General features: G+C 46.8%; 1 long non-coding RNA gene across 2 annotated transcripts; it reads left to right on the top strand.

The window, feature by feature from the left end:
- Positions 1–3714: 3714 nt before the first annotated feature.
- LOC125774445 (uncharacterized) lies at positions 3715–19614 on the top strand. Of its 2 annotated transcripts, XR_007420901.1 has the most exons (5): positions 3715–5591; positions 11486–12157; positions 13432–14047; positions 15336–16161; positions 19354–19614. It is a non-coding gene; the product is annotated as an uncharacterized LOC125774445 (long non-coding RNA). The 2 variants fall into 2 exon arrangements; XR_007420902.1 differs by lacking the exons at positions 3715–5591; positions 19354–19614 and adding an exon at positions 16260–16670 and having other exon boundaries at positions 10875–12157; positions 15336–15867.
- Positions 19615–22348: the final 2734 nt, after the last annotated feature.

Raw genomic sequence — 22348 nt, 5'->3', positions numbered from 1 at the left:
TACGTCTCTCCCGCTGTAATTTCCGGCGTACTGCTATGCACCTGGCCCGTAGTGTCGCGATAGAAGCGTTCCACCAATAGGCAGGGTTTCGCTTACAGCTGGAGGCTTTTCTCCTCGGCATTGTCGCATCGCAAGCATCAGTCAACCCAGCTGCTAGTTCGTGCACGCTGCGCGCATCTGCGAAGCCACCAAAGGCTAACGCCTCCTTGAACAGCTCCTCGTCGAAAAACTGGATTTTCCAACCTAGGGTGCCGTTAGTATACACTGTCGTTGGCATGCTCCTTCTGATGGCAGCGTATCGGACAACTCGATGGTCGCTGAGAGTGTATGCTTCGCTCACTCTCCAGTTCAGATGTCGCGCTAGGATTGGGCTACAGAACGTGATGTCTATAATCGAAGTCCTATCATTTCTACTAAACGTGGGAGTAGAACCTACATTTCCCAAAACAACATCCAGTCGAGCAAGGCTTTCTAGCACCGCGTCTCCTCTGGTGTTCGTCCGTCTACTTCCCCATTCAACCGCCCAGGCATTGAAGTCTCCAGCTATAACTACTGGGCTTCGACCCTCGAGCTGTTCCACTAGGCTGTCTAACATATCGTTGAATTTGTTTAGCTCCCACCTGGGGGGAGCGTAGCAGCTGCAGAAATAGACTCCGTTGATCAGGGCGATGACGAACCCCTCGAAGCCGCAGGATACTACTGTTTGAATGGGGAAAGGTCCCACAGCCCAGATTGCAGCCATCTCAGTTTTATCCATGACCCAGTTGTTGGTGTTACCTGGTGCACGATAGGGTTCTGATATAATGGCCACATCGCCTTTTTCCTCCATTATCACCTGCCACAGAAGATCCTGTGCAGCCTCGCAATGGTTAAGGTTCACTTGGACTACTTCCATGCTTTCCGAGCTGCGTGGCAACGGGTTCCTCCGACTTGGTGTGCATTGCTTCCCGGGGGGCACACGAGACACACTGCTGGTTTGACGCAGGTTCGTGCTTGATGCCCTTTTTCACCGCAGCGTAGACAGTGCTCTCTTCTGTCTGGGCCCTTACAGTCACGTAGGACATGGTCGAACTCCCAACAACGATAACACCTTCTGGTCTGGGGCAAAATGCGGACGCGACAGATTGACCAATCAACCTCTACCTCTCTGGCTTCTGCTACAATCAACGCTTGCTTTAACGGCATTTTTATGTACGCCGTCTGCGTTCCATTAAACGCCGGTTTCATCTTTATTTCCACGGTGGCATTTCCTAGTTCGAACCGACTTCGCAAAGCGAGTTCAACTGTCTCTGCTGCTGTAACTTCATCTATATCACGACATTCAATTGTCGCCTCGTTGCCACGTACTGTTACTTTCCCCGCTTCTCCCACAGACTCCTGTAGGAGATCCTTGTAATTCATCCCACAGGCCGTTTCGTCCTTTTTCAGCTCGAAGATCATATTTCCTTCTCGCGTGCGCCTGATCTTCGAGACCTGTTTACCCAGCGTCTGTAGCTTTGGGTCTGTCTTAACACGCCGTAAGATATCCGCGTAGGAATCTTTTTCGTTAAGCCCGATCACTATGGCTTCTGTTTTCGGACGCACTTGCGGCTTCGCTGGAGGATAAGTCCAAGCAGCATGTTTTTCTTCTGCGGGTGTTGGTCTCTGCTGTTTTCTCCTTACAACAGTATTCCACTGAGACTCGCTGCTTTCATCGGCTGAGGTCGGCATTTTCTTCTCCGTAACATTGCTCTTCTGCTTCTTTTGTCCTTCTACATCGGCCTCCGGTGTTCTCTGGTTTCTCCCACGTTTCGAGGGGCCTGCCGGAGGGATAACAGGAGTAGCCGATGGATCGCGGGTTACTTCGGCATAGCTTAGTGCCTTTTCCGCTCTTTCTGCTCGCAGCTTCAAGGTAGCAAGCTCACGTTCCACGTTGCTAAGAGCATTTAATATTTTCACCGACATCCTCTTTATCGGCGCATGGACATTGTTGCGATCCTTAGTGTACAGGTGCAACTCACGCGCCGTGTCAAGCGCTTCTTGAAGCCTGCTTTTGGTCAATGCTTCGGCGCTCTCCTGCCTCGGAAATATTTGCATCTGCACAAGCTTTTTTCCGCCAGCAATACCTGCAGGATCTTTTTCCGCCTGTGCTTCCTGAGCTAAATCGCAACATTCGATTGTAGTATGCTCACCTGCTCCCTGTCCTTCACTGTCCTTCTTCCCTTCTTCTACCGACTGGGAATTTCCACTGGGCGGAGAACGCACAGTTTTACTGCTACGGCCGAAGAAAACGCTCAGTGCAGTACCCAATGCGTTTGGGTGACTTCCTTCGTGTTCACTCATTTTAAAAATGCTGCGTTTCGCTCGTGTAAATGAGCCTTAAGCACAGCACTCACCGCTGAACACCATCTGACGCACTATACGAACACTCACGTAGGCTCACACTCACGTTCGAACAGCACGTAGTCAGGATCAGTGTACGCAACGTCGCACTAAACCAGGGACGCACATGTACTTATGTGCGTGGAGACACGTTTTACTTTAATGTGCGTGGGGACGCCTGCTGCCCTCACGAATACTATTTTCGATCGACACAAAGGACGCGCCGCGCAAAATACTGATTCGTACCAAGCACCGTACCAAACACTTTGTTGCTAGCGACGCACCGTTTTTGTTAGTAAACAAAACGCAAGCCACCCACGAGCACTAAGGTTTCAGCACACTAGTCTGTCCCTCGATACCAAAGCACTTCACACGAAAGATGCAGCAGGCTGCCTGTCGCCGAAGCGACCTGAAGCCGAAGATGCACGGCCGCGAATGCAGTTTTTAATTTCCTTCCTTTCGCTTCAAAAAAGGGGTGCAAACTCGCACACTCCACAACAATGTTCACTTAGCACTTTGAACTTTGCACTTGTGTCGAATTTATCACGACCAACGCGACTTTACACCAAATTATTTATATAAAACCACGGATCGCAAAACACTACACGTCTGCTTGCACCGACTGTCACTCACAATCTAATGTCACAGGCTAATGTGTCTTGGCTAATGTGTCTCGGCTAATGTATCTCGGCTAATGTGTCTTGGCTAAGGTGTCTTGGCTAATGTGTCTTGGCTAATGTGTCTTGGCTAAGGTGTCTTGGCTGAGGTGTCTTGGCTAAGGTGTCTTGGCTAAGGTGTCTTGGCTAAGGTGTCTTGGCTAATGTGTCTTGGCTAAGCAGTCTTGGCTAAGGTGTCTTGGCTGAGGTGTCTTGGCTAAGGTGTCTTGGTTAAGGTGTCTTGGCTAATGTGTCTTGGCTAAGGTGTCTTGGCTAATGTGTCTTGGCTAATGTGTCTTGGCTAATGTGTCTTGGCTAATGTGTCTTGGCTAATGTGTCTCGGCTAATGTATCTCGGCTAATGTGTCTTGGCTAATGTGTCTTGGCTAATGTGTCTTGGCTAATGTGTCTTGGCTAAGGTGTCTTGGCTAATGTGTCTTGGCTAATGTATCTTGGCTAATGTGTCTTGGCTATTGTGTCTTGGCTAATGTGTCTCGGCTAATGTGTCTCGGCTAATGTGTCTTGGCTAATGTGTCTTGGCTAATGTGTCTTGGCTAATGTGTCTTGGCTAATGTATCTTGGCTAAGGTGTCTTGGCTGAGGTGTCTTGGCTAAGGTGTCTTGGCTAAGGTGTCTTGGCTAAGGTGTCTTGGCTAATGTGTCTTGGCTAATGTGTCTTGGCTAATTTGTCTTGGCTGAGGTGTCTTGGCTAAGGTGTCTTGGCTAAGGTGTCTTGGCTAAGGTGTCTTGGCTAATGTGTCTTGGCTAAGCAGTCTTGGCTAAGGTGTCTTGGCTGAGGTGTCTTGGCTAAGGTGTCTTGGTTAAGGTGTCTTGGCTAATGTGTCTTGGCTAAGGTGTCTTGGCTAATGTGTCTTGGCTAATGTGTCTTGGCTAATGTGTCTTGGCTAATGTGTCTTGGCTAATGTGTCTTGGCTAATGTGTCTCGGCTAATGTATCTCGGCTAATGTGTCTTGGCTAATGTGTCTTGGCTAATGTGTCTTGGCTAATGTGTCTTGGCTAAGGTGTCTTGGCTAATGTGTCTCGGCTAATGTATCTCGGCTAATGTGTCTTGGCTAATGTGTCTTGGCTAATGTGTCTTGGCTAATGTGTCTTGGCTAAGGTGTCTTGGCTAATGTGTCTTGGCTAATGTATCTTGGCTAATGTGTCTTGGCTATTGTGTCTTGGCTAATGTGTCTCGGCTAATGTGTCTCGGCTAATGTGTCTTGGCTAATGTGTCTTGGCTAATGTGTCTTGGCTAATGTGTCTTGGCTAAGGTGTCTTGGCTAAGGTGTCTTGGCTAAAGTGTCTTGGCTAAGGTGTCTTGGCTAAGGTGTCTTGGCTAATGTGTCTTGGCTAATGTGTCTTGGCTAAGGTGTCTTGGCTAATGTGTCTTGGCTAATGTGTCTTGGCTAAGGTGTCTTGGCTAATGTGTCTTGGCTAATGTATCTTGGCTAATGTGTCTTGGCTATTGTGTCTTGGCTAATGTGTCTCGGCTAATGTGTCTCGGCTAATGTGTCTTGGCTAATGTGTCTTGGCTAATGTGTCTTGGCTAATGTGTCTTGGCTAATGTGTCTTGGCTAAGGTGTCTTGGCTGAGGTGTCTTGGCTAAGGTGTCTTGGCTAAGGTGTCTTGGCTAAGGTGTCTTGGCTAATGTGTCTTGGCTAATGTGTCTTGGCTAAGGTGTCTTGGCTGAGGTGTCTTGGCTAAGGTGTCTTGGCTAAGGTGTCTTGGCTAATGTGTCTTGGCTAATGTGTCTTGGCTAAGCAGTCTTGGCTAAGGTGTCTTGGCTGAGGTGTCTTGGCTAAGGTGTCTTGGTTAAGGTGTCTTGGCTAATGTGTCTTGGCTAAGGTGTCTTGGCTAATGTGTCTTGGCTAATGTGTCTTGGCTAATGTGTCTTGGCTAATGTGTCTTGGCTAATGTGTCTTGGCTAATGTGTCTCGGCTAATGTATCTCGGCTAATGTGTCTTGGCTAATGTGTCTTGGCTAATGTGTCTTGGCTAATGTGTCTTGGCTAAGGTGTCTTGGCTAATGTGTCTCGGCTAATGTATCTCGGCTAATGTGTCTTGGCTAATGTGTCTTGGCTAATGTGTCTTGGCTAATGTGTCTTGGCTAAGGTGTCTTGGCTAATGTGTCTTGGCTAATGTATCTTGGCTAATGTGTCTTGGCTATTGTGTCTTGGCTAATGTGTCTCGGCTAATGTGTCTCGGCTAATGTGTCTTGGCTAATGTGTCTTGGCTAATGTGTCTTGGCTAATGTGTCTTGGCTAAGGTGTCTTGGCTAAGGTGTCTTGGCTAAGGTGTCTTGGCTAATGTGTCTTGGCTAATGTGTCTCGGCTAAGGTGTCTTGGCTAATGTGTCTTGGCTAAGGTGTCTTGGCTAATGTGTCTTGGCTAAGGTGTCTTGGCTAAGGTGTCTTGGCTAAGGTGTCTTGGCTAAGGTGTCTTGGCTAAGGTGTCTTGGCTAATGTGTCTTGGCTAATGTGTCTTGGCTAATGTGTCTTGGCTAATGTGTCTCGGCTAATGTATCTCGGCTAATGTGTCTTGGCTAATGTGTCTTGGCTAAGGTGTCTTGGCTAAGGTGTCTTGGTTAAGGTGTCTTGGCTAATGTGTCTTGGCTAAGGTGTCTTGGCTAATGTGTCTTGGCTAATGTGTCTTGGCTAATGTGTCTTGGCTAAGGTGTCTTGGCTAAGGTGTCTTGGTTAAGGTGTCTTGGCTAATGTGTCTTGGCTAAGGTGTCTTGGCTAATGTGTCTTGGCTAATGTGTCTTGGCTAATGTGTCTTGGCTAATGTGTCTTGGCTAATGTGTCTTGGCTAATGTGTCTCGGCTAATGTATCTCGGCTAATGTGTCTTGGCTAATGTGTCTTGGCTAATGTGTCTTGGCTAATGTGTCTTGGCTAAGGTGTCTTGGCTAATGTGTCTTGGCTAATGTATCTTGGCTAATGTGTCTTGGCTATTGTGTCTTGGCTAATGTGTCTCGGCTAATGTGTCTCGGCTAATGTGTCTTGGCTAATGTGTCTTGGCTAATGTGTCTTGGCTAATGTGTCTTGGCTAAGGTGTCTTGGCTAAGGTGTCTTGGCTAAGGTGTCTTGGCTAAGGTGTCTTGGCTAATGTGTCTTGGCTAATGTGTCTTGGCTAAGGTGTCTTGGCTAATGTGTCTTGGCTAATGTATCTTGGCTAATGTGTCTTGGCTATTGTGTCTTGGCTAATGTGTCTCGGCTAATGTGTCTCGGCTAATGTGTCTTGGCTAATGTGTCTTGGCTAATGTGTCTTGGCTAATGTGTCTTGGCTAATGTGTCTTGGCTAAGGTGTCTTGGTTAAGGTGTCTTGGCTAATGTGTCTTGGCTAAGGTGTCTTGGCTAATGTGTCTTGGCTAATGTGTCTTGGCTAATGTGTCTTGGCTAATGTGTCTTGGCTAATGTGTCTTGGCTAATGTGTCTCGGCTAATGTATCTCGGCTAATGTGTCTTGGCTAATGTGTCTTGGCTAATGTGTCTTGGCTAATGTGTCTTGGCTAAGGTGTCTTGGCTAATGTGTCTTGGCTAATGTATCTTGGCTAATGTGTCTTGGCTATTGTGTCTTGGCTAATGTGTCTCGGCTAATGTGTCTCGGCTAATGTGTCTTGGCTAATGTGTCTTGGCTAATGTGTCTTGGCTAATGTGTCTTGGCTAATGTGTCTTGGCTAAGGTGTCTTGGCTGAGGTGTCTTGGCTAAGGTGTCTTGGCTAAGGTGTCTTGGCTAAGGTGTCTTGGCTAATGTGTCTTGGCTAATGTGTCTTGGCTAAGGTGTCTTGGCTGAGGTGTCTTGGCTAAGGTGTCTTGGCTAAGGTGTCTTGGCTAAGGTGTCTTGGCTAATGTGTCTTGGCTAAGCAGTCTTGGCTAAGGTGTCTTGGCTGAGGTGTCTTGGCTAAGGTGTCTTGGTTAAGGTGTCTTGGCTAATGTGTCTTGGCTAAGGTGTCTTGGCTAATGTGTCTTGGCTAATGTGTCTTGGCGAATGTGTCTTGGCTAATGTGTCTTGGCTAATGTGTCTTGGCTAATGTGTCTCGGCTAATGTATCTCGGCTAATGTGTCTTGGCTAATGTGTCTTGGCTAATGTGTCTTGGCTAATGTGTCTTGGCTAAGGTGTCTTGGCTAATGTGTATTGGCTAATGTATCTCGGCTAATGTGTCTTACCTAATGTGTCTTGGCTAAGGTGTCTTGGCTAAGGTGTCTTGGCTAATGTGTCTTGGCTAATGTATCTTGGCTAATGTGTCTTGGCTATTGTGTCTTGGCTAAGGTGTCTTGGCTAAGGTGTCTTGGCTGAGGTGTCTTGGCTAAGGTGTCTTGGTTAAGGTGTCTTGGCTAATGTGTCTTGGCTAAGGTGTCTTGGCTAATGTGTCTTGGCTAATGTGTCTTGGCTAATGTGTCTTGGCTAATGTGTCTTGGCTAATGTGTCTTGGCTAAGGTGTCTCGGCTAATGTGTCTCGGCTAATGTGTCTTGGCTAATGTGTCTTGGCTAATGTGTCTTGGCTAATGTGTCTTGGCTAAGGTGTCTTGGCTAAGGTGTCTTGGCTAAGGTGTCTTGGCTAAGGTGTCTTGGCTAAGGTGTCTTGGCTAATGTGTCTTGGCTAATGTGTCTCGGCTAAGGTGTCTTGGCTAATGTGTCTTGGCTAAGGTGTCTTGGCTAATGTGTCTTGGCTAAGGTGTCTTGGCTAAGGTGTCTTGGCTAAGGTGTCTTGGCTAAGGTGTCTTGGCTAAGGTGTCTTGGCTAATGTGTCTTGGCTAATGTGTCTTGGCTAATGTGTCTTGGCTAATGTGTCTTGGCTAATGTGTCTTGGCTAATGTGTCTCGGCTAATGTATCTCGGCTAATGTGTCTTGGCTAATGTGTCTTGGCTAATGTGTCTTGGCTAAGGTGTCTTGGCTAAGGTGTCTTGGTTAAGGTGTCTTGGCTAATGTGTCTTGGCTAAGGTGTCTTGGCTAATGTGTCTTGGCTAATGTGTCTTGGCTAATGTGTCTTGGCTAATGTGTCTTGGCTAATGTGTCTTGGCTAATGTGTCTCGGCTAATGTATCTCGGCTAATGTGTCTTGGCTAATGTGTCTTGGCTAATGTGTCTTGGCTAATGTGTCTTGGCTAAGGTGTCTTGGCTAATGTGTCTTGGCTAATGTATCTTGGCTAATGTGTCTTGGCTATTGTGTCTTGGCTAATGTGTCTCGGCTAATGTGTCTCGGCTAATGTGTCTTGGCTAATGTGTCATGGCTAATGTGTCTTGGCTAATGTGTCTTGGCTAAGGTGTCTTGGCTAAGGTGTCTTGGCTAAGGTGTCTTGGCTAAGGTGTCTTGGCTAAGGTGTCTTGGCTAATGTGTCTTGGCTAATGTGTCTTGGCTAAGGTGTCTTGGCTAATGTGTCTTGGCTAATGTATCTTGGCTAATGTGTCTTGGCTATTGTGTCTTGGCTAATGTGTCTCGGCTAATGTGTCTCGGCTAATGTGTCTTGGCTAATGTGTCTTGGCTAATGTGTCTTGGCTAATGTGTCTTGGCTAATGTGTCTTGGCTAAGGTGTCTTGGCTGAGGTGTCTTGGCTAATGTGTCTTGGCTAAGGTGTCTTGGCTAATGTGTCTTGGCTAATGTGTCTTGGCTAAGGTGTCTTGGCTGAGGTGTCTTGGCTAAGGTGTCTTGGCTAAGGTGTCTTGGCTAAGGTGTCTTGGCTAATGTGTCTTGGCTAAGCAGTCTTGGCTAAGGTGTCTTGGCTGAGGTGTCTTGGCTAAGGTGTCTTGGTTAAGGTGTCTTGGCTAATGTGTCTTGGCTAAGGTGTCTTGGCTAATGTGTCTTGGCTAATGTGTCTTGGCTAATGTGTCTTGGCTAATGTGTCTTGGCTAATGTGTCTTGGCTAATGTGTCTCGGCTAATGTATCTCGGCTAATGTGTCTTGGCTAATGTGTCTTGGCTAATGTGTCTTGGCTAATGTGTCTTGGCTAAGGTGTCTTGGCTAATGTGTCTCGGCTAATGTATCTCGGCTAATGTGTCTTGGCTAATGTGTCTTGGCTAATGTGTCTTGGCTAATGTGTCTTGGCTAAGGTGTCTTGGCTAATGTGTCTTGGCTAATGTATCTTGGCTAATGTGTCTTGGCTAAGGTGTCTTGGCTAAGGTGTCTTGGCTAAGGTGTCTTGGCTAATGTGTCTTGGCTAATGTGTCTCGGCTAAGGTGTCTTGGCTAATGTGTCTTGGCTAAGGTGTCTTGGCTAATGTGTCTTGGCTAAGGTGTCTTGGCTAAGGTGTCTTGGCTAAGGTGTCTTGGCTAAGGTGTCTTGGCTAATGTGTCTTGGCTAATGTGTCTTGGCTAATGTGTCTTGGCTAATGTGTCTTGGCTAATGTGTCTTGGCTAATGTGTCTTGGCTAATGTGTCTTGGCTAATGTGTCTTGGCTAATGTGTCTCGGCTAATGTATCTCGGCTAATGTGTCTTGGCTAAGGTGTCTTGGCTAATGTGTCTTGGCTAAGGTGTCTTGGCTAAGGTGTCTTGGCTAAGGTGTCTTGGCTAAGGTGTCTTGGCTAATGTGTCTTGGCTAATGTGTCTTGGCTAATGTGTCTTGGCTAAGGTGTCTTGGCTAAGGTGTCTTGGCTAATGTGTCTTGGCTAATGTGTCTCGGCTAAGGTGTCTTGGCTAATGTGTCTTGGCTAAGGTGTCTTGGCTAATGTGTCTTGGCTAAGGTGTCTTGGCTAAGGTGTCTTGGCTAATGTGTCTTGACTAATGTATCTTGGCTAATGTGTCTTGGCTAAGGTGTCTTGGCTAAGGTGTCTTGGCTAAGGTGTCTTGGCTAATGTGTCTTGGCTAATGTGTCTTGGCTAATGCGTCTTGGCTAATGTGTCTTGGCTAAGCAGTCTTGGCTAAGGTGTCTTGGCTAATGTGTCTTGGCTAATGTGTCTTGGCTAATGTGTCTCGGCTAATGTATCTTGGCTAAGGTGTCTTGGCTAATGTGTCTTGGCTAATGTGTCTTGGCTAATGTGTCTTGGCTAAGGTGTCTTGGCTAATGTGTCTTGGCTAATGTATCTTGGCTAATGTGTCTTGGCTAAGGTGTCTTGGCTAAGGTGTCTTGGCTAAGGTGTCTTGGCTAATGTGTCTTGGCTAATGTGTCTTGGCTAATGTGTCTTGGCTAATGTGTCTTGGCTAATGTGTCTTGGCTAAGGTGTCTTGGCTAAGGTGTCTTGGCTAATGTGTCTTGGCTAAGGTGTCTTGGCTAATGTGTCTTGGCTAATGTGTCTTGGCTAATGTGTCTTGGCTAAGGTGTCTTGGCTAATGTGTCTTGGCTAATGTATCTTGGCTAATGTGTCTTGGCTAAGGTGTCTTGGCTAAGGTGTCTTGGCTAAGGTGTCTTGGCTAATGTGTCTTGGCTAATGTGTCTCGGCTAAGGTGTCTTGGCTAATGTGTCTTGGCTAAGGTGTCTTGGCTAATGTGTCTTGGCTAAGGTGTCTTGGCTAAGGTGTCTTGGCTAAGGTGTCTTGGCTAAGGTGTCTTGGCTAATGTGTCTTGGCTAATGTGTCTTGGCTAATGTGTCTTGGCTAATGTGTCTTGGCTAATGTGTCTCGGCTAATGTATCTCGGCTAATGTGTCTTGGCTAAGGTGTCATGGCTAATGTGTCTTGGCTAAGGTGTCTTGGCTAAGGTGTCTTGGCTAAGGTGTCTTGGCTAAGGTGTCTTGGCTAATGTGTCTTGGCTAATGTGTCTTGGCTAATGTGTCTTGGCTAAGGTGTCTTGGCTAAGGTGTCTTGGCTAATGTGTCTTGGCTAATGTGTCTCGGCTAAGGTGTCTTGGCTAATGTGTCTTGGCTAAGGTGTCTTGGCTAAGGTGTCTTGGCTAAGGTGTCTTGGCTAAGGTGTCTTGGTTAAGGTGTCTTGGCTGATGTGTCTTGGCTAAGGTGTCTTGGCTAATGTGTCTTGGCTAATGTGTCTTGGCTAATGTGTCTTGGCTAATGTGTCTTGGCTAATGTGTCTTGGCTAATGTGTCTCGGCTAATGTATCTCGGCTAATGTGTCTTGGCTAATGTGTCTTGGCTAATGTGTCTTGGCTAATGTGTCTTGGCTAAGGTGTCTTGGCTAATGTGTCTTGGCTAATGTATCTTGGCTAATGTGTCTTGGCTATTGTGTCTTGGCTAATGTGTCTCGGCTAATGTGTCTCGGCTAATGTGTCTTGGCTAATGTGTCTTGGCTAATGTGTCTTGGCTAATGTGTCTTGGCTAAGGTGTCTTGGCTAAGGTGTCTTGGCTAAGGTGTCTTGGCTAAGGTGTCTTGGCTAAGGTGTCTTGGCTAATGTGTCTTGGCTAATGTGTCTCGGCTAAGGTGTCTTGGCTAATGTGTCTTGGCTAAGGTGTCTTGGCTAATGTGTCTTGGCTAAGGTGTCTTGGCTAAGGTGTCTTGGCTAAGGTGTCTTGGCTAAGGTGTCTTGGCTAAGGTGTCTTGGCTAATGTGTCTTGGCTAATGTGTCTTGGCTAAGGTGTCTTGGCTAAGGTGTCTTGGCTGAGGTGTCTTGGCTAAGGTGTCTTGGCTAAGGTGTCTTGGCTAATGTGTCTTGGCTAAGGTGTCTTGGCTAATGTGTCTTGGCTAAGGTGTCTTGGCTAAGGTGTCCTGGCTAAGGTGTCTTGGCTAAGGTGTCTTGGCTAATGTGTCTTGGCTAATGTGTTTTGGCTAATGTGTCTCGGCTAATGTGTCTTGGCTAATGTGTCTTGGCTAATGTGTCTTGGCTAATGTGTCTTGGCTAAGGTGTCTTGGCTAATGTGTCTTGGCTAAGGTGTCTTGGCTAATGTGTCTTGGCTAATGTGTCTTGGCTAATGTGTCTTGGCTAAGGTGTCTTGGCTGAGGTGTCTTGGCTAAGGTGTCTTGGCTAAGGTGTCTTGGCTAATGTGTCTTGGCTAAGGTGTCTTGGCTAATGTGTCTTGGCTAAGGTGTTTTGGCTAAGGTGTCCTGGCTAAGGTGTCTTGGCTAAGGTGTCTTGGCTAATGTGTCTTGGCTAATGTGTCTTGGCTAATGTGTTTTGGCTAATGTGTCTCGGCTAATGTATCTCGGCTAATGTGTCTTGGCTAATGTGTCTTGGCTAATGTGTCTTGGCTAAGGTGTCTTGGCTAAGGTGTCTTGGCTAAGGTGTCTTGGCTAATGTGTCTTGGATAATGTGTCTTGGCTAAGGTGTCTTGGCTAATGTGTCTCGGCTAATGTGTCTTGGCTAATGTGTCTCGGCTAATGTGTCTCGGCTAATGTATCTCGGCTAATGTGTCTCGGCTAATGTGTCTTGGCTAATGTGTCTTGGATAATGTGTCTTGGCTAATGTGTCTTGGCTAAGGTGTCTTGGCAAAAGTGTCTTGGCTAAGGTGTCTTGGCTAATGTATCTTGGCTTAGGTGTCCTGGCTAAGGTGTCTTGGCTGAGGTGTCTTGGCTAAGGTGTCTTGGCTAAGGTGTCTTGGCTAATGTGTCTTGGCTAAGGTGTCTTGGCTAATGTGTCTTGGCTAAGGTGTCTTGGCTTAGGTGTCTTGGCTGAGGTGTCTTGGCTAAGGTGTCTTGGTTAAGGTGTCTTTGCTAATGTGTCTTGGCTAAGGTGTCTTGGCTAATGTGTCTTGGCTAATGTGTCTTGGCTAATGTGTTTTGGCTAATGTGTCTCGGCTAATGTGTCTTGGCTAATGTGTCTTGGCTTATGTGTCTCGGCTAAGGTGTCTCGGCTTATGTGTCTTGGCTAATGTGTCTTCTCTAATGTGTCTTGGCTAATGTGTCTTGGCTAAGGTGTCTTGGCTAAGGTGTCTTGGCTAAGGTGTCTTGGCTAAGGTGTCTTGGCTAATGTGTCTTGGCTAATGTGTCTCGGCTAAGGTGTCTTGGCTAATGTGTCTTGGCTAAGCAGTCTTGGCTAAGGTGTCTTGGCTAAGGTGTCTTGGCTAAGGTGTCTTGGCTAAGGTGTCTTGGCTAAGGTGTCTTGGCTAAGGTGTCTTGGCTGAGGTGTCTTGGCTAAGGTGTCTTGGCTAAGGTGTCTTGGCTAAGGTGTCTTGGCTAATGTGTCTTGGCTAAGGTGTCTTGGCTAAGGTGTCTTGGCTGAGGTGTCTTGGCTAAGGTGTCTTGGCTAAGGTGTCTCGGCTAATGTGTCTTGGCTAAGGTGTCTTGGCTAATGTGTCTTGGCTAAGGTGTCTTGGCTAAGGTGTCCTGGCTAAGGTGTCTTTGCTAAGGTGTCTTGGCTAATGTGTCTTGGCTAATGTGTCTTGGCTAATGTGTTTTGGCTAATGTGTCTCGGCTAATGTGTCTTGGCTAATGTGTCTTGGCTAATGTGTCTTGGCTAATGTGTCTCGGCTAATGTATCTCGGCTAATGTGTCTTGGCTAATGTGTCTTGGCTAATGTGTCTTGGCTAAGGTGTCTTGGCTAAGGTGTCTTGGCTAAGGTGTCTTGGATAATGTGTCTTGGATAATGTGTCTTGGCTAAGGTGTCTTGGCTAATGTGTCTTGGCTAATGTGTCTTGGCTAATGTGTCTCGGCTAATGTGTCTCGGCTAATGTATCTCGGCTAATGTGTCTCGGCTAATGTGTCTTGGCTAATGTGTCTTGGATAATGTGTCTTGGCTAATGTGTCTTGGCTAAGGTGTCTTGGCAAAAGTGTCTTGGCTATGGTGTCTTGGCTAATGTATCTTGGCTTAGGTGTCCTGGCTAAGGTGTCTTGGCTGAGGTGTCTTGGCTAAGGTGTCTTGGCTAAGGTGTCTTGGCTAATGTGTCTTGGCTAAGGTGTCTTGGCTAATGTGTCTTGGCTAAGGTGTCTTGGCTTAGGTGTCTTGGCTGAGGTGTCTTGGCTAAGGTGTCTTGGTTAAGGTGTCTTGGCTAATGTGTCTTGGCTAAGGTGTCTTGGCTAATGTGTCTTGGCTAATGTGTCTTGGCTAATGTGTTTTGGCTAATGTGTCTCGGCTAATGTGTCTTGGCTAATGTGTCTTGGCTAAGGTGTCTTGGCTAATGTGTCTTGGCTAATGTGTCTTGGCTAAGGTGTCTTGGCTAATGTGTCTTGACTAATGTGTCTTGGCTAATGTGTCTTGGCTAATGTGTCTTGGTTAATGTGTCTTGGCTAAGGTGTCTTGGCTAATGTGTCTTGGCGAATGTGTCTTGGCTAATGTGTCTTGGCTAATGTGTCTCAGCAAATGTGTCTTGGCTAATGTGTCTTGGCTAATGTGTCTTGGCTAATGTGTCTTGGCTTATGTGTCTCGGCTGAGGTGTCTCGGCTAATGTGTCTTGGCTAATGTGTCTTGGCTAATGTGTCTCAGCAAATGTGTCTTGGCTAATGTGTCTTGGCTAATGTGTTTTGGCTAATGTGTCTCGGCTAATGTGTCTTGGCTAATGTGTCTTGGCTAAGGTGTCTTGGCTAATGTGTCTTGGCTAATGTGTCTTGGCTAAGGTGTCTTGGCTAATGTGTCTTGACTAATGTGTCTTGGCTAATGTGTCTTGGCTAATGTGTCTTGGCTAATGTGTCTTGGCTAATGTGTCTTGGCTAATGTGTCTTGGCTAAAGTGTCTTGGCTAAGGTGTCTTGGCTAAGGTGTCTTGGCTAATGTGTCTTGGCTAATGTGTCTTGGCTAATGTGTCTTGGCTAATGTGTCTTGGCTAAGGTGTCTTGGCTAATGTGTCTTGGCTAATGTGCCTTGGCTAATGTGTCTTTTCTAATGTGTCTTGCCTGAGGTGTCTTGGCTAATGTGTCTTGGCAAATGTGTCTTGGCTAATGTGTCTTGGCTAATGTGTCTTGGCTAATGTGTCTTGGCTAAGGTGGCTTGGCTAAGGTGTCTTGGCTAAGGTGTCTTGGCTAATGTGTCTCGGCTAATGTGTCTTGGCTAATGTGTCTTGCCTAAGGTGTCTTGGCTAATGTGTCTTGGCTAATGTGTCTTGGCTAATGTGTATTGGCTTAGATGTCTTGGCTAATGTGTCTTGGCTAATGTGTCTTGGCTAAGGTGTCTTGGCTTATGTGTCTTGGCTAAGGTGTCTTGGCTAAGGTGTCTTGGCTAAGGTGTCTTGGCTAATGTGTCTTGGCTAAGGTGTCTTGGCTAATGTGTCTTGGCTAAGGTGTCTTGGCTTAGGTGTCTTGGCTAATGTGTCTTGGCTAAGGTGTCTTGGTTAAGGTGTCTTGGCTAATGTGTCTTGGCTAAGGTGTCTTGGCTAATGTGTCTTGGCTAATGTGTCTTGGCTAATGTGTTTTGGCTAATGTGTCTCGGCTAATGTGTCTTGGCTAATGTGTCTTGGCTAAGGTGTCTTGGCTAATGTGTCTTGGCTAATGTGTCTTGGCTAAGGTGTCTTGGCTAATGTGTCTTGACTAATGTGTCTTGGCTAATGTGTCTTGGCTAATGTGTCTTGGCTAAGGTGTCTTGGCTAATGTGTCTTGGCGAATGTGTCTTGGCTAATGTGTCTTGGCTAATGTGTCTCGGCAAATGTGTCTTGGCTAATGTGTCTTGGCTAATGTGTCTTGGCTAATGTGTCTTGGCTTATGTGTCTCGGCTAAGGTGTCTTGGCTAATGTGTCTTGGCTAAGGTGTTTTGGCTAATGTGTCTTGGCTAAGGTGTCTTGGCTAATGTGTCTCGGCTAAGGTGTCTTGGCTAAGGTGTCTTGGCTAATGTGTCTTGGCTAATGTGTCTTTTCTAATGTGTCTTGCCTGAGGTGTCTTGGCTAATGTGTCTTGGCAAATGTGTCTTGGCGAACGTGTCTTGGCTAATGTGTCTTGGCTAAGGTGTCTTGGCTAAGGTGTCTTGGCTAATGTGTCTTGGCTATGGTGTCTTGGCTAATGTGTCTTGGCTAAGGTGTCTTGGCTAATGTGTCTTGCCTAATGTGTCTTGGCTAATGTGTCTTGGCTTAGATGTCTTGGCTAATGTGTCTTGGCTAATGTGTCTTGGCTAAGGTGTCTTGGCTAAGGTGTTTTGGCTAATGTGTCTTGGCTAAGGTGTTTTGGCTAATGTGTCTTGGCTAAGGTGTCTTGGCTAATGTGTCTTGGCTAATGTGTCTTGGCTAATGTGTCTTTTCTAATGTGTCTTGCCTGAGGTGTCTTGGCTAATGTGTCTTGGCAAATGTGTCTTGGCGAACGTGTCTTGGCTAATGTGTCTTGGCTAAGGTGTCTTGGCTAAGGTGTCTTGGATAATGTGTCTTGGCTATGGTGTCTTGGCTAATGTGTCTTGGCTAAGGTGTCTTGGCTAATGTGTCTTGCCTAATGTGTCTTGGCTAATGTGTCTTGGCTTAGATGTCTTGGCTTAGATGTCTTGGCTAATGTGTCTTGGCTAATGTGTCTTGGCTAAGGTGTCTTGGCTTATGTGTCTTGGCTAAGGTGTCTTGGCTAAGCAGTCTTGGCTAAGGTGTCTTGGCTAAGGTGTCTTGGCTAAGGTGTCTTGGCTAATGTGTCTTGGCTAAGGTGTCTTGGCTAATGTGTCTTGGCTAATGTGTCTCGGCTAGAGTGTCTTGGCTAAGGTGTCTTGGCTAATGTGTCTTGGCAAAGGTGTCTTGGCTAATGTGTCTTGGCTAAGGTGTGTCGGCTAATGTGTCTTGGCTAATGTGTCTCGGCTAATGTGTCTTGGCTAAGGTGTCTTGGCTAAGGTGTCTTGGCTAATGTGTCTTGGCAAAGGTGTCTTGGCTAATGTGTCTTGGCGAATGTGTCTTGGCTAATGTGTCTCGGCTAATGTGTCTTGGCTTATGTGTCTTGGCTAAGGTGTCGTGGCTAAGCAGTCTTGGCTAAGGTGTCTTGGCTAAGGTGTCTTGGCTAAGGTGTCTTGGCTAAGGTGTCTTGGCTAATGTGTCTTGGCTAATGTGTCTCGGCTAAGGTGTCTTGGCTAATGTGTCTTGGCTAAGGTGTCTTGGCTAATGTGTTGGCTAAGGTGTCTTCGCTAAGGTGTATTGGCTAATGTGTCTTGGCTAAGGTGTCTTGGCTAATGTGTCTTGGCTAAGGTGTCTTGGCTAATGTGTCTTGGCTAAGGTGTCTTGGCTAATGTGTCTTGGCTAATGTGTCTCGGCTAGAGTGTCTTGGCTAAGGTGTCTTGGCTAATGTGTCTTGGCAAAGGTGTCTTGGCTAATGTGTCTTGGCTAAGGTGTGTCGGCTAATGTGTCTTGGCTAATGTGTCTCGGCTAATGTGTCTTGGCTAAGGTGTCTTGGCTAAGGTGTCTTGGCTAATGTGTCTTGGCAAAGGTGTCTTGGCTAATGTGTCTTGGCGAATGTGTCTTGGCTAATGTGTCTCGGCTAATGTGTCTTGGCTTATGTGTCTTGGCTAAGGTGTCGTGGCTAAGCAGTCTTGGCTAAGGTGTCTTGGCTAAGGTGTCTTGGCTGAGGTGTCTTGGCTAATGTGTCTTGGCTAATGTGTCTTGGCTAAGGTGTCTTGGCTAATGTGTCTTGGCTAATGTGTCTTGGCTAATGTGTCTTGGCTTATGTGTCTTGGCTAATGTGTCTTGGCTAAGGTGTCTTGGCTAAGGTGTCTTCGCTAAGGTGTCTTGGCTAAGGCCAAGCTTGGCTAATGTGTCTTGGCTAAGGTGTCTTGGCTAAGGTGTCTTGGCTGAGGTGTCTTGGCTAATGTGTCTTGGCTAAGGTGTCTTGGCTAAGGTGTCTTGGCTAATGTGTCTTGGCTAAGGTGTCTTGGCTAAGGTGTCTTGGCTAAGGTGTCTTGGCTAAGGTGTCTTCGCTAAGGTGTCTTGGCTAAGGCCAAGCTTGGCTAATGTGTCTTGGCTAAGGTGTCTTCGCTAAGGTGTCTTGGCTAATATGTCTTGGCTAAGGTGTCTTGGCTAATGTGTCTTGGCTAATGTGTCTTGGCTAAGGTGTTGGCTAAGGTGTCTTCGCTAAGGTGTATTGGCTAATGTGTCTTGGCTAAGGTGTCTTGGCTAATGTGTCTTGGCTAATGTGTCTTGGCTAAGGTGTCTTGGCTGAGGTGTCTTGGCTAATGTGTCTTGGCTAATGTGTCTTGGCTAAGGTGTCTTGGCTAATGTGTCTTGGCTAAGGTGTCTTGGCTAAGGTTTTTCGCTAAGGTGTCTTGGCTAAGGCCAAGCTTGGCTAATGTGTCTTGGCTAAGGTGTCTTCGCTAAGGTGTCTTGGCTAATATGTCTTGGCTAAGGTGTCTTGGCTAATGTGTCTTGGCTAATGTGTCTTGGCTAAGGTGTTGGCTAAGGTGTCTTCGCTAAGGTGTATTGGCTAATGTGTCTTGGCTAAGGTGTCTTGGCTAATGTGTCTTGGCTAATGTGTCTTGGCTAAGGTGTCTTGGCTGAGGTGTCTTGGCTAATGTGTCTTGGCTAATGTGTCTTGGCTTATGTGTCTTGGCTAATGTGTCTTGGCTAAGGTGTCTTGGCTAAGGTTTTTCGCTAAGGTGTCTTGGCTAAGGCCAAGCTTGGCTAATGTGTCTTGGCTAAGGTGTCTTGGCTAAGGTGTCTTGGCTGAGGTGTCTTGGCTAATGTGTCTTGGCTAAGGTGTCTTGGCTAAGGTGTCTTGGCTAATGTGTCTTGGCTAAGGTGTCTCGGCTAATGTGTCTTGGCTAATGTGTCTCGGCTAATGTGTCTTGGCTAAGGTGTCTTGGCTAAGGTGTCTTGGCTAATGTGTCTTGGCAAAGGTGTCTTGGCTAATGTGTCTTGGCGAATGTGTCTTGGCTAATGTGTCTCGGCTAATGTGTCTTGGCTTATGTGTCTTGGCTAAGGTGTCGTGGCTAAGCAGTCTTGGCTAAGGTGTCTTGGCTAAGGTGTCTTGGCTAAGGTGTCTTGGCTAAGGTGTCTTGGCTAAGGTGTCTTGGCTAAGGTGTCTTGGCTAAGGTGTCTTGGCTAATGTGTCTTGGCTAATGTGTCTCGGCTAAGGTGTCTTGGCTAATGTGTCTTGGCTAAGGTGTCTTGGCTAATGTGTTGGCTAAGGTGTCTTCGCTAAGGTGTATTGGCTAATGTGTCTTGGCTAAGGTGTCTTGGCTAATGTGTCTTGGCTAATGTGTCTTGGCTAAGGTGTCTTGGCTGAGGTGTCTTGGCTAATGTGTCTTGGCTAATGTGTCTTGGCTAAGGTGTCTTGGCTAAGGTGTCTTGGCTAATGTGTCTTGGCTAAGGTGTCTTGGCTAAGGTGTCTTGGCTAAGGTGTCTTGGCTAAGGTGTCTTGGCTAAGGTGTCTTCGCTAAGGTGTCTTGGCTAAGGCCAAGCTTGGCTAATGTGTCTTGGCTAAGGTGTCTTGGTCAAGGTGTCTTGGCTGAGGTGTCTTGGCTAATGTGTCTTGGCTAAGGTGTCTTGGCTAAGGTGTCTTGGCTAATGTGTCTTGGCTAATGTGTCTTGGCTAAGGTGTCTTGGCTAATGTGTCTTGGCTAATGTGTCTTGGCTAAGGTGTCTTGGCTAATGTGTCTTGGCTAATGTGTCTTGGCTGATGTGTCTCGGCTAATGTGTCTTGGCTAAGGTGTCTTGGCTAATGTGTCTTGGCTAAGGTGTCTTGGATAATGTGTCTTGGCTAAGGTGTCTTGGCTAATGTGTCTTGGCTAATGTGTCTCGGCTAATGTGTCTTGGCTAATGTGTCTTGGCTAATGTGTCTTGGCTAATGTGTCTTGGCTAATGTGTCTTGGCTAATGTGTCTTGGCTTATGTGTCTTGGCTAATGTGTCTTGGCTAAGGTGTCTTGGCTAAGGTGTCTTGGCTAAGGTGTCTTGGCTAAGGTGTCTTGGCTAAGGTGTCTTCGCTAAGGTGTCTTGACTAAGGCCAAGCTTGGCTAATGTGTCTTGGCTAAGGTGTCTTGGCTAAGGTGTCTTGGCTGAGGTGTCTTGGCTAATGTGTCTTGGCTAAGGTGTCTTGGCTAAGGTGTCTTGGCTAATGTGTCTTGGCTAAGGTGTCTTGGCTAAGGTGTCTTGGCTAATGTGTCTTGGCTAATGTGTCTTGGCTAAGGTGTCTTGGCTAATGTGTCTTGGCTAATGTGTCTTGGCTAATGTGTTGGCTAAGGTGTCTTGGCTAAGGTGTATTGGCTAATGTGCCTTGGCTAAGGTGTCTTGGCTAATGTGTCTTGGCTAATGTGTCTTGGCTAAGGTGTTTTGGCTGAGGTGTCTTGGCTAATGTGTCTTGGCTAATGTGTCTTGGCTAAGGTGTCTTGGCTAATGTGTCTTGGCTAATGTGTCTTGGCTAATGTGTCTTTGCTTATGTGTCTTGGCTAATGTGTCTTGGCTAAGGTGTCTTGGCTAAGGTGTCTTCGCTAAGGTGTCTTGGCTAAGGCCAAGCTTGGCTAATGTGTCTTGGCTAAGGTGTCTTGGCTAAGGTGTCTTGGCTGAGGTGTCTTGGCTAATGTGTCTTGGCTAAGGTGTCTTGGCTAAGGTGTCTTGGCTAATGTGTCTTGGCTAAGGTGTCTTGGCTAAGGTGTCTTGGCTAAGGTGTCTTGGCTAAGGTGTCTTGGCTAAGGTGTCTTCGCTAAGGTGTCTTGGCTAAGGCCAAGCTTGGCTAATGTGTGTTGGCTAAGGTGTCTTGGTCAAGGTGTCTTGGCTGAGGTGTCTTGGCTAATGTGTCTTGGCTAAGGTGTCTTGGCTAAGGTGTCTTGGCTAATGTGTCTTGGCTAAGGTGTCTTGGCTAATGTGTCTTGGCTAATGTGTCTTGGCTAAGGTGTCTTGGCTAATGTGTCTTGGCTAATGTGTCTCGGCTGATGTGTCTCGGCTAATGTGTCTTGGCTAAGGTGTCTTGGCTAATGTGTCTTGGCTAAGGTGTCTTGGATAATGTGTCTTGGCTAAGGTGTCTTGGCTAATGTGTCTTGGCTAAGGTGTCTTCGCTAAGGTGTCTTGGCTAAGGTGTCTTGGCTAAGGTGTCTTCGCTAAGGTGTCTTGGCTAAGGCCAAGCTTGGCTAATGTGTCTTGGCTAAGGTGTCTTGGTCAAGGAGTCTTGGCTGAGGTGTCTTGGCTAATGTGTCTTGGCTAAGGTGTCTTGGCTAAGGTGTCTTGGCTAATGTATCTTGGCTAATGTGTCTTGGCTAAGGTGTCTTGGCTAATGTGTCTTGGCTAATGTGTCTTGGCTAAGGTGTCTTGGCTAATGTGTCTTGGCTAATGTGTCTCGGCTGATGTGTCTCGGCTAATGTGTCTTTGCTAAGGTGTCTTGGCTAATGTGTCTTGGCTAAGGTGTCTTGGATAATGTGTCTTGGCTAAGGTGTCTTGGCTAATGTGTCTTGGCTAAGGTGTCTTGGCTAATGTGTCTTGGCTAATGTGTCTTGGCTAATGTGTCTTGGCTAAGGTGTCATGGCTAATGTGTCTTGGCTAATGTGTCTTGGCTAAGGTGTCTTGGCTAATGTGTCTTGGCTAATGTGTCTCGGCTGATGTGTCTCGGCTAATGTGTCTTGGCTAAGGTGTCTTGGCTAATGTGTCTTGGCTAAGGTGTCTTGGATAATGTGTCTTGGCTAAGGTGTCTTGGCTAAGGTGTCTTGGCTAGTGTGTCTTGGCTAAGGTGTCTTGGCTAATGTGTCTTGGCTAAGGTGTCTTGGCTAATGTGTCTTGGCTAAGGTGTCTTCGCTAAGGTGTCTTGGCTAATGTGTCTTGGCTAAGGTGTCTTGGCTAATGTGTCTTGGCTATGGTGTCTTGGCTAAGGTGTCTTGGCTAATGTGTCTTGGCTAATGTGTCTTGGCTAAGGTGTCTTGGCTAATGTGTCTTGGCTAATGTGTCTTGGCTAAGGTGTCTTGGCTAATGTGTCTTGGCTAATGTGTCTTGGCTAAGGTGTCTTGGCTAAGGTGTCTTGGCTAATGTGTCTTGGCTAATGTGTCTTGGCTAATGTGTCTTGGCTAATTTGTCTTGGCTAAGGTGTCTTGGCTAATGTGTCTTGGCTAATGTGTCTTGGCTAAGGTGTCTTGGCTAATCTGTCTTGGCTAATGTGTCTTCGCCAATGTGTCTTGGCTAAGGTGTCTTCGCTAAGTTGTCTTCGCTAAGGTGTCTTGGCTAATGTGTCTTGGCTAAGGTGTCTTGGCTAATGTGTCTTGGCTATGGTGTCTTGGCTAAGGTGTCTTGGCTAAGGTGTCTTGGCTAATGTGTCTTGGCTAAGGTGTCTTGGCTAATGTGTCTTGCCTAATGTGTCTTGGCTAAGGTGTCTTGGCTAATGTGTCTTGGCTAATGTGTCTTGGCTAAGGTGTCTTGGCTAATGTGTCTTGGCTATGGTGTCTTGGCTAAGGTGTCTTGGCTAATGTGTCTTGGCTAATGTGTCTTGGCTAAGGTGTCTTGGCTAATGTGTCTTGGCTAATGTGTCTTGGCTAAGGTGTCTTGGCTAATGTGTCTTGGCTAATGTGTCTTGGCTAAGGTGTCTTGGCTAAGGTGTCTTGGCTAATGTGTCTTGGCTAATGTGTCTTGGCTAATGTGTCTTGGCTAATGTGTCTTGGCTAAGGTGTCTTGGCTAATGTGTCTTGGCTAATGTGTCTTGGCTAAGGTGTCTTGGCTAATCTGTCTT

The sequence above is a fragment of the Anopheles funestus genome, unplaced genomic scaffold (assembly GCF_943734845.2).
Source record: "Anopheles funestus unplaced genomic scaffold, idAnoFuneDA-416_04 scaffold_8_ctg1, whole genome shotgun sequence".
NCBI classification, from domain to species: domain Eukaryota; kingdom Metazoa; phylum Arthropoda; class Insecta; order Diptera; family Culicidae; genus Anopheles; species Anopheles funestus.
Note: the sequence above shows the minus strand (reverse complement) of the source record. Positions and strands in the feature narration are given on the sequence as shown.